A 15,919-nucleotide genomic window follows, 5' to 3' on the forward strand; every position below is an offset into this window, starting at 1 on the left:
CTCACCACGTGCTCTCACCACTGGTGTCCCCCAGGGCTCTGTTCTAGGCCCTCTCCTATTCTCGCTATACACCAAGTCACTTGGCTCTGTCATAACCTCACATGGTCTCTCCTATCATTGCTATGCAGACGACACACAATTAATCTTCTCCTTTCCCCCCTCTGATGACCAGGTGGCGAATCGCATCTCTGCATGTCTGGCAGACATATCAGTGTGGATGACGGATCACCACCTCAAGCTGAACCTCGGCAAGAAGGAGCTGCTCTTCCTCCCGGGGAAGGACTGCCCGTTCCATGATCTCGCCATCACGGTTGACAACTCCATTGTGTCCTCCTCCCAGAGCGCTAAGAACCTTCGCGTGATCCTGGACAACACCCTGTCGTTCTCAACTAACATCAAGGCGGTGGCCCGTTCCTGTAGGTTCATGCTATACAACATCCGCAGAGTACGACCCTGCCTCACACAGGAAGCGGCGCAGGTCCTAATCCAGGCACTTGTCATCTCCCGTCTGGATTACTGCAACTCGCTGTTGGCTGGGCTCCCTGCCTGTGCCATTAAACCCCTACAACTCATCCAGAACGCCGCAGCCCGTCTGGTGTTCAACCTTCCCAAGTTCCCTCACGTCACCCCGCTCCTCCGCTCTCTCCACTGGCTTCCAGTTGAAGCTCGCATCCGCTACAAGACCATGGTGCTTGCCTACGGAGCTGTGAGGGGAACGGCACCTCAGTACCTTCAGGCTCTGATCAGGCCCTACACCCGAACAAGGGCACTGCGTTCATCCACCTCTGGCCTGCTCGCCTCCCTACCACTGAGGAAGTACAGTTCCCGCTCAGCCCAGTCAAAACTGTTTGCTGCTCTGGCACCCCAATGGTGGAACAAACTCCCTCACGACGCCAGGACAGCGGAGTCAATCACCACCTTCCGGAGACACCTGAAACCCCACCTCTTTAAGGAATACCTAGGATAGGATAAAGCAATCCTTCTGACCCCCCCCCCCCCCCCCCCCCCTTAAAAGATTTAGATGCACTATTGTAAAGTGGCTGTTCCACTGGATGTCATAAGGTGAATGCACCAATTTGTAAGTCGCTCTGGATAAGAGCGTCTGCTAAATGACTTAAATGTAAATGTAAATGTAAAAACGAGTTTTAATGACTCCAACCTAAGTGAATGTAAACTTCCGACTTCAACTGTATATATATATATGTCCCCCCACAACTGTGCCAAAGTTGTGCCACTGCTGAAAATAATATTAATAAAATCTTTCAAATAATAATAATAATAAAAAGCATATGATTAACACCTTCAGCAGGAAGTGAACATCGAGTTCCAAACAATCCAGGGCCATTTGAGCTGTAAATGGTTTTGTAACCCGTCCCTATGCTGGAACATTGGATACATTGTGGGAGTCAACCCGTCTGCCTAGGGAGACTAGTGTTCTTGTGGCATTTTTACGATTTGTTATGAACTAGTGAAGCTTTAGGGTACAGAGTGTATAGCACCGGTGACTGTATTACTGTATTACTGTAGCCTGTGGGTATGCCTTTTACCAACCTGTGGATTTTACTGTATTACTGTAGCCTGTGGGTATGCCTTATACCAACCTGTGGATTTGGATGGAATTCCAAACTTTTAAAAGTAAGCCAACCTTTCATTGAGAATTTAAAGATGTACAGTGGGGTTTGAAATTATTGACACCTTTAATAAAGATGTGCAAAAATGACTGTATAAAATATATAATTAAAATACTGAGCTATATTTTATGCTCAAAATGGGAAAAGTATATTATATTATACTATTGCTCAGAAAGAGATTTTGTTTAACAAGTAATACTTTTCTTTCTCTAAAGGGTAGGAGTCAAAATGATTGACACCACTGTTTTAAATACCTCACCTTTTAAAAGCCCCATAACATCAAAGATCCACCACCATATTGTACAGTAGGTATGGGGTTCTTTTCTGCTTATGCGTCCACATTTTTATTACCCCTTTTTCTCTCCAATATCGTGGGATCCAATTGGTAGTTACAGTTTTGTCTCATCGCTGCAACTCCCGTACGGACTCAGGAGAGGCGAAGGTTGAGAGCCATGCATCCTCCGATGTGGTGTGGTGAAGAGCTCTATTTTCATGTCATCCAACAAAAGCCGCCACTTGATAGCAGCCCCTCTGTTGTAATGAACTCAACTGAACTTTTGTTCATTTTCTAATTGGAGAGAAAGAGAGAGACTCAGTGAGCATAGCCCTGCTATTGAGAAAGGCCGTCGTAGGCAGACCTGGCTCTCAAGAGAAGACAGGCTATGTGCACACTGCCCACAAAATGAGGTGGAAACTGAGCTGCACTTCCTAACCTCCTGCCAAATGTATGACCATATTAGAGACACATATTTCCCTCAGATTACACAGATCCACAAAGAACTCGAGAACAAACTCGATTTTGATAAACTCCCATATCTACTGGGTGAAATATCACAGTGTGCCATCACAGCAGCAAGATTTGTGACCTGTTGCCACAAGAAAAGGGCAACCAGTGAAGAACAAACACTATTGTAAATACAACCCATATTTCTGTTTATTTATTTTCCCTTTTCTACTTTAACCATCTGCACATCGTTACAACACTGTATATAGACATAATATGACAGTTGTAATGTATTTATTATTTTGGAACTTACTGTGAGTGTAATGTTTACTGTTAATTTTGATTGTTTATTTCACTTTTGTTTATTATCTATTTCACTTGCTTTGGCAATGTTAAAATATGTTTCCCATGCAATTCAAGCGCCTTGAATTGAGAGATAGATATTGGTCTCTTACGGTAAGCAAGAGAGAGAGCGATAGATATGAGTCTCTTACGGTAAGCATGTGAAACTAGATCTACTCCACCCGTCTAATATCCTCCTCCCTCCCTCCCTGTCCTTCAACCTCCCTCTCAATCTCCCCCCTCAACCTTCCATTCCAGCTAAACAATGGTATATACAGTAGCGTTTTGCAAATGTAAAAATATATATATCATATACAGTAATATTTTACACACACATGAAGGTGCGATTTGTAAGTCGCTCTGGATAAGAGCGTCTGCTAAATGACTTAAATGTAAATGTAAATGTAAATGAAGGTACCCATAAGTTATAATTTCTAATAAAAAAAACACAAATGTGAAAAATTGGTGGATATAGCATCAAGGAAATTAACTCGTCCTTAATGTTCCATACTAACTAATGTGAGTCATTAGAATAGAAGTTACTAGTTGGAGCTAAGCCTCCATAATTGCTGGGAACCTTTAGATTCAAAAACAATCCCGGCCAACAGACATTCCATACATGTGGTGTCCTTCAATAAGATGATATTAATCACATTTTACCCAAAGTCCTGCTTCCTTCTGATGTATTTCTCTTTTGTTCCTGCCGGTGGCGGCCCTGTTACTTGGCAGCTCATCTGAAGCCGGTAGACAAATCACTGACAGATTCCTCTGGTAGCTAGCTGTGTTCAGGGCCAGAATGATGAGATGAGAAGGGAAAGAGAGGAGGAGATGGGGTATAAGAGGAGAAGGTTTAGAAGAGAGGAGGGAGAAAGAGGTGAAAGTGAAGAATGGAGAGGGGGAGAACAGAGAAGCAGTGTGATGAGAGGGAGAACAAAGAAGAGGAGAGGGGGTTATATACGGGGAGACGATAAGGAAGAGAGGAAAGGGAGAGGAGAGAGGTGAAAGTGAAAAAAGGTGAGAGGATGAAAACAGAGAACCGGTGCTTCTGATCCTGTGGCTGGGGCCTCACACAACATAGAGCAGAGTAGCCCTGCTCTGTCTCAGTCTAAATTAACCCCACTCCCCTGGCCTCCCCCCTTCTCTCTAGCCGTGGTTACACCTTGCATTAATATGTGATTGTCGTCATCGGATCAACATGATCTGATCACTATCTGATTGAGATTTGTTGTGTCTACACATGGTAATAAAACTTATCTCTTATCTGCCCACTGCCTCTGCATTGTGATCAGATTCCCTGGCCCCTCCCTGTATGCAAATGAATCCAACTTGCATTGGACCTCCCTTATCACAAAAGCTGTATAAATTAACAGTAAACAGCACACTTTTATAGTTTTAAACTCTCATCATTACAACCTATATTTGTTATCCAATGACTTAAGACTGGGTGTGCAGGAGTCCAGCTACTGTCCCGATAGCCTAGACCTACCTGTCCACCGTATAAAAATAAATATTATTTCATATATCCTCCTGTTTAAAAAATAAGTAAAACAGCTTTGTAAGCCTAGATGCATTGGTTGTGTTTAGGCAAGTCATACGAATAATTAGCATACCAGAAGTTTGTATTTCGAAGAACATTTAATATGATAACTGTGGTCAAATTATAAAATTGGATAAAAGCGTCAATGGATAAAAAGTGAAAGGAGCACGCTTGTAAAGCAAATGCTATGGATTTATAAAGGAATAAAGTGTCAATCTTAAAGTAGCCTAAAGAGTCCTTCGTCTTGTGGCCTTGCTTACAAAAAAAGCTACGCGCCTTTACACATCAGTTTAGATATATTCTGCACTTTATTGCTAGCTATTTGTATGAAAATGATTGCATTTAATTCCAGGAGTCCGATTCTTATTTAGTATAGGCCTAAACAGTTCCAAAGACAAATAAATCATATCAAATATTTGTCACAAGCGCCGAATACTGTTACGCGGAGTGGAACAGGGGAACCCAAGAGCAGACTCAGATGAGGAGACTGGGATGAAGTAACCAAGGTATTTATTGAAACACAGGGGGGAGATGGAGTGCAGGTCAGGGGAAGCTCGGGCGGGTTGCTGGAAACCAGGTGAGGAGGCTGAGGCTGAGACTGGAGCGAGAGGGGTTGAGACAGGGTAAGTAGGTCCGGAGGGGAATCCAAGGGAGTAGTAGAGTGGGGAATCCAGGACAGAGCAGCAGAATGACGAGACGTGGGACTGGAGACAGGGACCAGAGTCAGATGGGGCAGAACTGTAGCGGAGAGGAAAACAGTGTCAGGCAAGGAAAACATGCACAACAGGATCTGAATAGTAACAAAGGGCTAGAACCGTAGACTGACTGAGCAGAGACTATGATCTGGCAGCGTGGAAGTGGCAGGGCTGAGTATTTGTAGAGGTCTTGATTATGGAACAGGTTGCAGCTGGTGGGGATCTGCTCTGACTCCAGCACACCTGTCTCCGCTTACACAATCACACACGCACACAGAGAGAGAGGGCGATGGAGAGAGTACTGGAGGAGTAGCGGCAGGTCAAGGAGACACAGGATGAGCAGTGGAGGGCGATGCAGGAGCAGATGTGACATGTGAAATGCTTACTTACAAGCCCAACAATGCAGTTTTTTTAAGTAAGAAAATACTTGCAAAAAAATTAAATACAAATAAATAAATATAAAGTAACACAATAAAATAACAATGATAAGGCTATACACAGGGGGTACCGGTACCAAGTCAATGTGCGGGGGTGCAGGTTAGTCGAGGTAATTTAGGTCATATGTACATGTACAGTGCATTCGGAAAGTATTCTGAATTTTTGCTATAGTCTTATTCTAAAATGTATAAAATATTTTTTTACTCATCAATCTACACACTGTAACGATTTTCGTGTGGAGAAAGTGAGGAGGACCAAAGTGCAGCGTGGTACGTATCCATAATTACTTTTAATCAAGATGAATACATGAACAAAAACAACAAAACGACCAACGAACAGTTCTAACAGCTGGCAACAAACACTAACCAGAAAATAACCACCCATAAACAAAAGTTGAAAAACAGGCTACCTAAGTATGGCTCTCAATCAGAGACAACGATAGACAGCTGCCTCTGATTGAGAACCATACCAGGCCAAACACATAGAAATAGAAAACCTAGACCTACAACATAGAATACCCACCCACATCACACCCTGACCAAACTAAAAATAGAAACATACAAAGCAATCTACGGTCAGGGCGTGACACACACACATAATGACAAAGCAACATTTTTTTTGTGCAAATTTATTAAAAAAAATGTAATACTGAAATATCACAGTTATATAAGTATTCAGATCCTTTACACATTACTTTGTTGAAGCATCTTTGGCAGCGATTAAAGCCGAGATTCTTCTTGGGTATGACGCAACAAGCTTGGCACACCTGTATTTGGGGTGTTTCTCCCATTCTTCTCTGCAGATCATTTCAAGCTCTGACATGTTGGCTGTGGAGTGTCGCTGCACAGCTATTTTCAGGTCTCTCCAGAGATGTTCGGTTAGGTTCAAGTCCGGGCTCTGGCTTGGCCACTCAAGGACATTCAGAGACTTGTCCCGAAGCTACTCCTGCGTTGTCTTGACTGTGTGCTTAGGGTTGTTGTCCTGTTGGAAAGTGAATTTTCGCCCCAGTCTGAGGTCCTGAGCGCTCTGGAGCAGATTTTCATCAAGGATCTCTCTGTACTTTGCTCCATTTGTCTTTCACTTGATCCTGACCTGTCTCCCAGTCCCTGCCTCTGAAAAACATCCCCACAGCATGATGCTGCCACCACGATGCTTCACCGTAGGGATGGTGCCATGTTACCTCCAGATGTGACGCTTGGCATTCAGGCCAAAGAGTTCAATCTTGGTTTCATCAGACCAGAGAATCTTGTTTCTCATGGTCTGAGACTCCTTTAGGTGCCTTTTGGTAAACTCCAAGCGGGCTGTCATGTGCCTTTTACTGGGGAGTGGCTTCCGTCTGGCCACTCTACCATAAAGACCTGATTGGTGGAGTGCTGCAGAGATGGTTGTCCTTCTGGAAGGTTCTCCCATCTTTACAGAGGAACTCTGGAGCTCTGTCAGAGTGACCATCGGGTTCTTGGTCACCTCCCTGACTAAGGGCCTTCTCCCCCGATTGCTCAGTTTGGCCGGCAGGAAGCTCTAGGAAGAGTCTTGGTGGTTCTAAACTTCTTCCATTTGAGAATGATGGAGGCCACTGTGTTCTTGGGGACCTTCAATGCTGAATACATTTTTTGGTACCCTTGCCCAGATCTGTGCCTTGACACAATCCTGTCTCAGGGCTCTACAGACAATTCCTTCGACCTCATGGCTTGGTTTTTGTTTTGACATGCACTGTCAACTGTGGGACCTTATATGGACAGGTGTGTGCATTTCCAAATCATGTCCAATCAATTGAATTTACCACAGTTGGACATAAATCAAGTTGAAGAAACATCTCAAGGATGATCAATGGAAACAGGATGCACCTCAAATCAAATCTAATTTAATTGGTCACATACACATGTTTAGCAGACGTAATTGCAGGTGTACCAACATGCTTGTGTTTCTAGCTCCGACAGTGAAGTAATATCTAACAATTTCACAACATATACCCAATACACACAAATCTAAGTAAAGAAATGTAATTAAGAATATATAAATATATGGACGAGCAACGTCATAGACTAAGATACAGTAGAATAGTATAGAATGCAGTATATACATATGAGATGAGTAAAGCAAGGTATGTAAACATTATTAAGGTGACTAGTGTTCTGTTTATTAAAGTAGCCAGTGATTTCAAGTCTATGTATAGAGGCTGCAGCCTCTATGTGCTAGTGATGGCTATTTCACAGTCTGATGGTCTTGAAATAGAAGCTGTTTTTCAGTCTCTCTGTCCCAGCTTCGATGCACCTGTATTGACCCCGCCTTCTGGATGATAGCGGGTTGAACAGGCAGTGGTTGTTGTGGTTGTTGTCCTTGATTATCTTTTTAGCCTTCCTGTGACATCAGGTGCTGTAGGTGTCCTGGAAGGCAGGTAGTTTGCCCCCGGTGATGCTTTGGGCAGGCAGCATCAACCTCTGGAGAGCCCTGCGTTTGCGGGCGGTGCAGTTGCCATACCAAACGGTGATAAAGCCTGATAGGATGCTCTCAATTGTGCATCTGTAAAAGTCTGTGAGGGTTTTAGGTGCCAGGCCAAATTTCTTCAGCCTCCTTAGGTTGAAGAGGCGCTGTTACACCTTCTTCACCACACTGTTTCTGTGGGTGGACCATTTCAGTTTATCAGTGATGTGTACACCGAGGAACTTGAAGCTTTCCAGCTTCTCCACTGCGGTCCCGTCAATGTGGATGGATGCTACCTCTGCTGTTTCCTGAAGTCCAGGATCATCTCTTTTGTTTTGTTGATGTTGAGTGAGAGGTTATTTTCCTGGCACCACACTCCCAGGACCCTCACCTCCTCCCTAAAGGCTGTCTTGTCATTGTTGGTAATCAAGCCAACTACTGTTGTGTCATCTGCAAACTTGGTCATGCAGTCATGGGTGAACAGGGAGTACAGGAGGGGGAAAAGCACGCACCCTTGTGGGCCCCAGTGATGAGGATCAGCGAAGTGGAGGTGTTGTTTCCTACCTTCACCACCTGGGGGTGGCCCGTCAGGAAGTCCAGGACCCAGTTGCACAGGCCGGGGTTCAGACCCAGGGCCTCGAGCTTGATGATGAGCTTGGAGTGTACTATGGTGTTGAATGCTGAGCTATATTCAATGAACAGCATTCTTACATAGGTATTCCTCTTGTCCAGATGGTATAGGGCAGTGTGCAGTGTGATGGCGATTGTATCATCTGTGGATCTTTTGGGGCGGTAAGGAAATTGAAGTGTGTCTAGGGTGACAGGTAAGGTGTCTCTAGGGTGACAGAAATGATATGATCCTTGACTAGTCTCTCAAAGCACTTCATGATGACAGAAGTGAGTGCTACGGGGCGAAAGTCATTTATTTCAGTTACCTTTGCATTCTTGTGAACAGGAACAACGGTGGACATCCTGAAGCATGTAGGGACAGCAGACTGGGATAGGGAGAGATTGAATAAGTCCGTAAACACACCACACAGCTGGTCTGCGCATGCTCTAAGGACGCGGCTAGGGATGCCGTGTGGGCTGGCAGCCTTACGAGGGTTAACACCCTAAAATGTCTTGCTCACGTCGGCCATGGAGAAGGAGATCCCACATTCCTTGATAGTGGGCTGCGTCGGTGGCACTGTGTTATCCTGAAAGCGGACAACGAAGGTGTTTAGCTTATCCGGAAGCAAGACGTCGGTGTCCGCGACGTGGCTGGTTTTCCTTTTGTAGTCCTTAATTGTCTATAGACCCTGCTATATATGCGACTCCACTTTGTCTCTATACTGATGCTTTGCCTGTTTGATTGTCTTGCGGAGGGAATAACTACACTGTTTGTTTTCAACCATAATCCCAGTCATCTTGCCATGGTTAAATGCGGTGGTTCATGCTTTCAGTTTTGTGCGAATGCTGCCATGTATCCACGGTTTCTGGTTAGGGTAGGTTTTAATAGTCACAGTGGGTACAACATCGCCTACACACTTCCTGATAAACTCAGTCACCGTGTCAGTATATATGTTGATGTTATTCTCTGAAGCTACCCGGAACATATCCCAATCAAAGGCCGACCGAATTATCTCTCAAGATAATTTTTTCCGGTTATAGTCATGGCCATATATATCCCCCCTCAAGCCGATACCATGACGGCCCTCAAAGAACTTCACTGAACTTTATGCAAACTGGAAACCATATATCTTGAGGCTGCATTTATTGAAGCTGGGGATTTTAACAAAGCAAATTTGAGGAAAAGGCTGCCAAAGTTCTATCAACATATCGTCTGCAGTACCACTGTTACCCCAACTTCCGGGATGCATACAAGGCCCTCCCCCGCCCTCCTTTCGGGAAATCTGAGCTCAATTTCAAGTCTCATAGCAATGGGTCTGAATACTTATGTAAATAAGTTATTTGTGTTTTCACTTTGTCATTATGGGGTATTGTGTGTAGATTGATGAGAAAAAATGTTTATTTAATCAATTTTAGAATAAGGTTGTAACCTAACAAAATGTGAAAAAAGGGAAGGGGTCTGAATACTTTCCGAGTGCACTGTAGGTAGGGGTAATGCAACATGCTGGGAGAATGACTGGGGTTTAGTTCAGTAAAGGAGTCTTTTTTACTCATGGAGGGTTAATAGACTGATGTACTAGTGACGCCGGGGTGCTGGCCTTCTAGGCAGAGTTCCTCTGTCCAGTGTCTGTGTTCTTTTGCCCATCTTAATCTTTTATTTTTATTGGCCAGTCTGAGATATGGCTTTTTCTTTGCAACCCCGCCAAGGAGGCCAGCATCCCGGAATCGACCTCTTCACTGTTGACGTTGAGACTGGTGTTTTGCGGGTACTATTTAATGAAGCTGCCAGTTGAGGACTTGTGAGGTGTCCTCAACTGTGAGGTGTCCTCAAACTAGACACTCTAATGTACTTGTCCTCTTGCTCAGTTGTCCACCGGGGCCTCCCACTCCTCTTTCTATTCTGGTTAGAGCCAGTTTGCTCTGTTCTATGAAGGGAGTAGTACACAGATTTGTACGAGATCTTCAGTTTCTTGGCAATTTCTCGCATGGAATAGCCTTCATTTCTCAAAACAAGAATAAACTGACGAGTTTCAGAAGAAAGTTCTTTGTTTCTGGCCATTTTGAGCCTGTAATCGAACCCACAAATGCTGATGCTCCAGATACTCAACTAGTCTAAAGGACAGTTTTATTGCTTCTTAAATCAGCACAACAGTTTCAGCTGTGTTAACATAATTGCAAAAGGGTTTTCTAATGATCAATTAGCCTTTTAAAATGATAAACTTGGATTAGCTAACACAACATGCCATTGGAACACAGGAGGGATGGTTGCTGATAATGGGCCTATGTACGCCTCTGTTGATATTCCATAACAAATCAGCTGTTTCCAGCTACAATAGTCATTTACAACATTAACAATGTCTACACTGTATTTTTGATCAATTTGATGTTATTTTAGTGGACAATTTTTTTAAAATTTTCTTTCAAAAACAAGGACATTTCTAAGTGACCCCAAACTTTTGAACGGTAATGTATATAGTGTAACTCCTCTCCCCTTGCCTCCCCTTCTCTCTCAGTCTAAACTAATCCCTCCTCTCTCTCTCTCTCTCTCTCTCTCAATCCACCTCTTTCTCGCTCTCTCACTCACTCTCCCTCCCTCTCTCTTTTTCTCTCCTCTCTCTTTCTCTCTCGCTCTCTCTCGCTCAATCGCCCTCTTTCTTGCTCTCTCACCTGCTCTCCCTCTCTTTCTCTCTCTCGCTCTCTCCCATCTTCAGGAGAGCGCAATTTCAGGATGAGGTCCTAGGTTGGCTTCGGTGGGGATGAGAGAGACAGAAAAGTGAAAGGTGAGCTTTAACAGCTGCGTCGGGCTCTCATTTGAGATTGTGGCTCCTTCTATTTGCAGGTGACAGATCTCAACTAGCATCCACTTTCAATCCAAAACCAACCTTCAATCTTTTCTCCTACATTTGCCTTTGGTTTTATTGATACAGGACTTGGTTGTGGTGATGATTATATCCTCAGAGGAAGAAGCGAAGGGATATCATTGGTATTCCAGATTGCCATGATGTCACCGCCCAGTCTCCTCTCAGAGTTCTACTTAAATCATCTCAGCTCAGGCTACCCAGAGTGCACTGGGACTGTAAGGCAAGACTGTCGTGACTGCTTCCTGTTCCTCGGCATAGATGGGGGTGGTGGCTTAGAGGTTGGTGTCACTCATTCTAGAATCCCCCCGTAGGTCATTGGAGAATTGGAGAGTGTTCTGAGATCATTCTAAAACTAAAAAATGTTTGAGGGGATGTTGATATGCAGTTTCAAACACCTGACACACAGACACAGACACAGACACAGACACACACACCTTCAGATACCTCCCATTGCCAAGTTGTGGTATGTCCCTCAGACTTCAGCTTTTTGGTAGAGAGAGTAGGCCTAGACTAGACTTGGGTCAAAACTCAACATAGCTTTCAATTGAGAAAATTATAGGAGTCAAGAGGTAACATTCCATTCCAATACCCTGGCTACCTGATCTGTTATGGGGTCAAAGGTCAACTAATGAAATTCACCCCCCACTCCTGAGGGGACTTTAAAGAAAACCTGAACGATTTAGGTGTGTGGCCACATTTGTTATGAAGCAGCAAATTCACAATCAGTCTGTAAAATAGGCTAAAGTGTTAGGGCTCTATTCAATCTGGATCGCAAGTATTTATGATTGCACAACAGAAATGTAAAGGTAATTTCAGATTGAGCCGACATATGCAGTGTTAACCATGAGTGCAGACTCTGCTAACGCGGGAACATTGCCTTTAGTTCACACTATAACGCTGAACTTCCACGATATGGATTGAATAGAGCCATTTAAAACACTTTACATTGCAGTGTTGTTACTACTGGGTGTAACCAGTATTGGTTGATGCTAGGGTTAGGGTTGAACCGGGATGTGGAAGATAGGGTTAGGGTTGAACCGGGATGTGGAAGTTAGGGTTAGGGTTGAACCGGAATGTGGAAGTTAGGGTTAGGGTTGAACCGGGATGTGGAATTTAGGGTTAGGGTTGAACCGGGATGTGGAAGTTAGGGTTAGGGTTGAACCGGGATGTGGAAGTTAGGGTTAGGGTTGAACCGGGATGTGGAAGTTAGGGTTAGGGTTGAACCGGGATGTGGAAGCTACGGTTAGGGTTGAACCGGGATGTGGAAGCTAGGGTTAGGGTTGAACCGGGATGTGGAAGCTAGGGTTAGGGTTGAACCGGGATGTGGAAGCTACGGTTAGGGTTGAACCAGGATGTGGAAGTTAGGGTTAGGGTTGAACCGGGATGTGGAAGCTAGGGTTAGGGTTGAACCGGGATGTGGAAGCTACGGTTAGGGTTGAACCGGGATGTGGAAGATAGGGTTAGGGTTGAACCGGGATGTGGAAGTTAGGGTTAGGGTTGAACCGGGATGTGGAAGTTAGGGTTAGGGTTGAACCGGGATGTGGAAGCTAGGGTTAGGGTTGAACCGGGATGTGGAAGCTACGGTTAGGGTTGAACCGGGATGTGGAAGCTAGGGTTAGGGTTGAACCGGGATGTGGAAGCTACGGTTAGAGTTGAACCGGGATGTGGAAGCTAGGGTTAGGGTTGAACCGGGATGTGGAAGCTAGGGTTAGAACTGAACCGGGATGTGGACGCTATGGTTAGCGATGAACCGGGATGTGGACACTATGGTTAGCGATGAACCGGGATGTGGAAGCTAGGGTTAGAATTGAACCGGGATGTGGAAGCTAGGGTTAGAACTGAACCGGGATGTGGAAGCTAGGGTTAGAACTGAACCGGGATGTGGAAGCTAGGGTTAGGGTTGAGGGTTAAAACAGGATGTTGTTCACCTCCCAGTATAACCTTAACCCTGGTCTCAACCCCGATCCTAACTCTAACCCTAACCCTAGCTTCATGTCCACCGCCCAGTATAATCCTAACCAAGATTAGGCCTCTTGAATCCAACCATAGCACTTGATATCATACAGTCCCTGTAGCAGTGTGAGAAATTAGAATCTCTCGAGGATAATATGTCCATAGCAACACTGGCATTATGTTACCTCCTGCTGTCCTCCTTCCCAGAGCAGCACAGCGGCCTCCTTCTGACTCTGCAGTCATATGCTCATATTTGCCTTCATGTCATGTGACATTTCACGCTGCCGTTTTAGTGTTTGCATCCACTCCAAGCAGATAAACGCATTACGTGAGTGTATGTGTGTGTGAAGATAAACGCGGGTGTGTGTTTGTGTGTGCGTGCGGGCGGGAGAGTGTTTGTGTCACGTGTGTGAGCTCCAGAAAACACACTTTAGCCCCTGCAGCTGTGCCTAAGAGCTCAGTTGAACATGTGTGAAATGTGTGGAGTGCCCCCTCACAGAGAGATTTAGACCTCCCTGTGCACCCCACCCCCACCCCCTAACCCTTCCCTCGCACCCCCACACACCCCCAATGAGCAGCTAGCAGCAAGGGCCAGGCCAGCACAATGCCCAGCCAATGGCTTAATTATACAGGCCAGATTTACAGGCCTCCTGCCCAGCACCTGCTTCCATTGTTTCCCAGGATTTGGAGGATAAATCTCAAGCAGTGGCTAGCAGTGATAAAATAGGAATGCAGCCCATTCCAGCCCAGGCTACACTAGGCATCCCGCCGTAGTCAGACATCCCACAGCTAAAGATCTCCTCTTTTTATGTTTGGGAAATCTCTTAGATGAAGAAATCAACTGACGAAGATCTGACAACATGAATAGCCTCCTCCTAAAGGGGTAGTGATGGAGTTCTGGAGTTGTCATTTGCTGATCTGTGAGACCGTCTTGATAAAAGCCTACAGCAGCATTACATTTACATTTTAGTCAATAAGCAGACACTCTTATCCAGCACAACTTACAGGAGCAATTAGGGTTAAATGCCTTGCTCAAGGGGGCATCGGCAGATTTTTCACCTAGTCGGTTCAGGGATTCGAACCAGCATTACTGGCCCAACACTCTAGGCTACCTTCCGCCCCATATTTTCTGTGTGACTGTAGAGAGGGTTTGCGCTTTAACAGTGCATACTTTCTAAGACTACAATCACCAACCCATTTATGCTTTTATATTATGCGTAGTCAAATATGCCCTCACGGGCTTCAGAACTATTTTGTGATAGTGTTATAACTGCATTATAATTGATTATAACTGTCTTATAAATCACAGAGATGACATGTTTGAGCACATTCCATAGCCAGCCTGGGAGTGTGGAGTGAACAAGTGGCTCCAGGGGGCAAGAGGGGTGTTCCAGTCAGATCAGGTCCCAGAGAGCGTTAAGGAGGAGGGGACAGAGGGGAAGGGAGATGGGGGGTCCTTTGTCACCCTGCCCTTGGTTCCTGGGGGCCATATGGACGCCTGCCTCTGTCCCCCCTCATACCCCCCTATGCCTCTCACCCCTCCTCTCTCTGACAGGTCCATGTGAGTGAGTCATGGAGAGAGTGAAGTCACCCGTGTGGCGTTTAATCTGTCCGACACTGCAGCATCTCATTTCCGCTCAGAGGCCCAGTGTGTGCTCTCTTCTTTCTCTCCCTCTCTATCGCTCGGTCTCGCTCTCTCGCACCCTTTCACACTCGCATTCAGACTTCCCCACTGACGCTAACCCACTACCCTCTCTCTCTCTTACTTTTCTACTTCACCTCTCATTCTTTATCTCTATATATCTCATACTTTCTTCTCCTCTTAACCAGTACATCTTTCATTCATCCCTCTCTCTCCACGTTTTCCCTTGGTGTTCTCCATGTTTTCTCTCATACCCTGTGTATTTCTCTTACGTTGGCATCTGACCCGCGGCGTGACAACCTGGCAACAGGCAGCTGCCTCTGCATTATGCACTATCCTCCCTACCCTCATCCCTCCATCTTATCCTCTCTCTCTACCCTCCACCAATCTCTTTCATGCTAACCACCACCGGCTGTCACTGGTGACTATGGAGCTGTTTACCCACTCTCGACCTCTAATGGACCCTGTCCCTCTCCTTTCAGACTCCCCCAGGGAAGAGCAAGCCTAGGTGCCCCCATAACAACCCAGACCAAACTCACTCTATTCAACCCTTAACTCATCACTGTCAATCTCAAACCCAGCCTCTGCAGAGGGTAAACTCTGGTAGTTCCAAATATTTTTGAAACAATTGTTATCTGGAATGTGCGATGTTTGAAATTCAACTGTTGAGGTAAATTGTCAAAATAATTCAAGCTACTCTCAAAATAACCATGCCGTAAGGATCACGAGTAGAGCGGCTATATATCCTTTCATGGCGATTAGTAACAGTACAATGGACATGCTAATTATAATCTCTACCGTAGTGCTGAGAGTATCTGCTGAGTGCTGCTGCTGCAGTGTGAATCAATACTGTTTAATCAATATCAGGCGGACATGGAGTAATCAATACTTCATATGAGAGCAGAACCATGAAACCAAAGACCTGTGAAATTATTTCCTGCCGAGTTCAAATCCTTGGGTACTCACAATGTATTTCATTATCAGGGGCTCTGGGGAACCAATGATGAACCAGGGAGGATGGCAGGCATTACACAGTAACCAGAGTTCACGCAGACAAATATGTATG

Source organism: Salvelinus fontinalis, chromosome 14 (genome assembly GCF_029448725.1).
Source record: "Salvelinus fontinalis isolate EN_2023a chromosome 14, ASM2944872v1, whole genome shotgun sequence".
Classification (NCBI taxonomy): Eukaryota; Metazoa; Chordata; class Actinopteri; order Salmoniformes; family Salmonidae; genus Salvelinus; species Salvelinus fontinalis.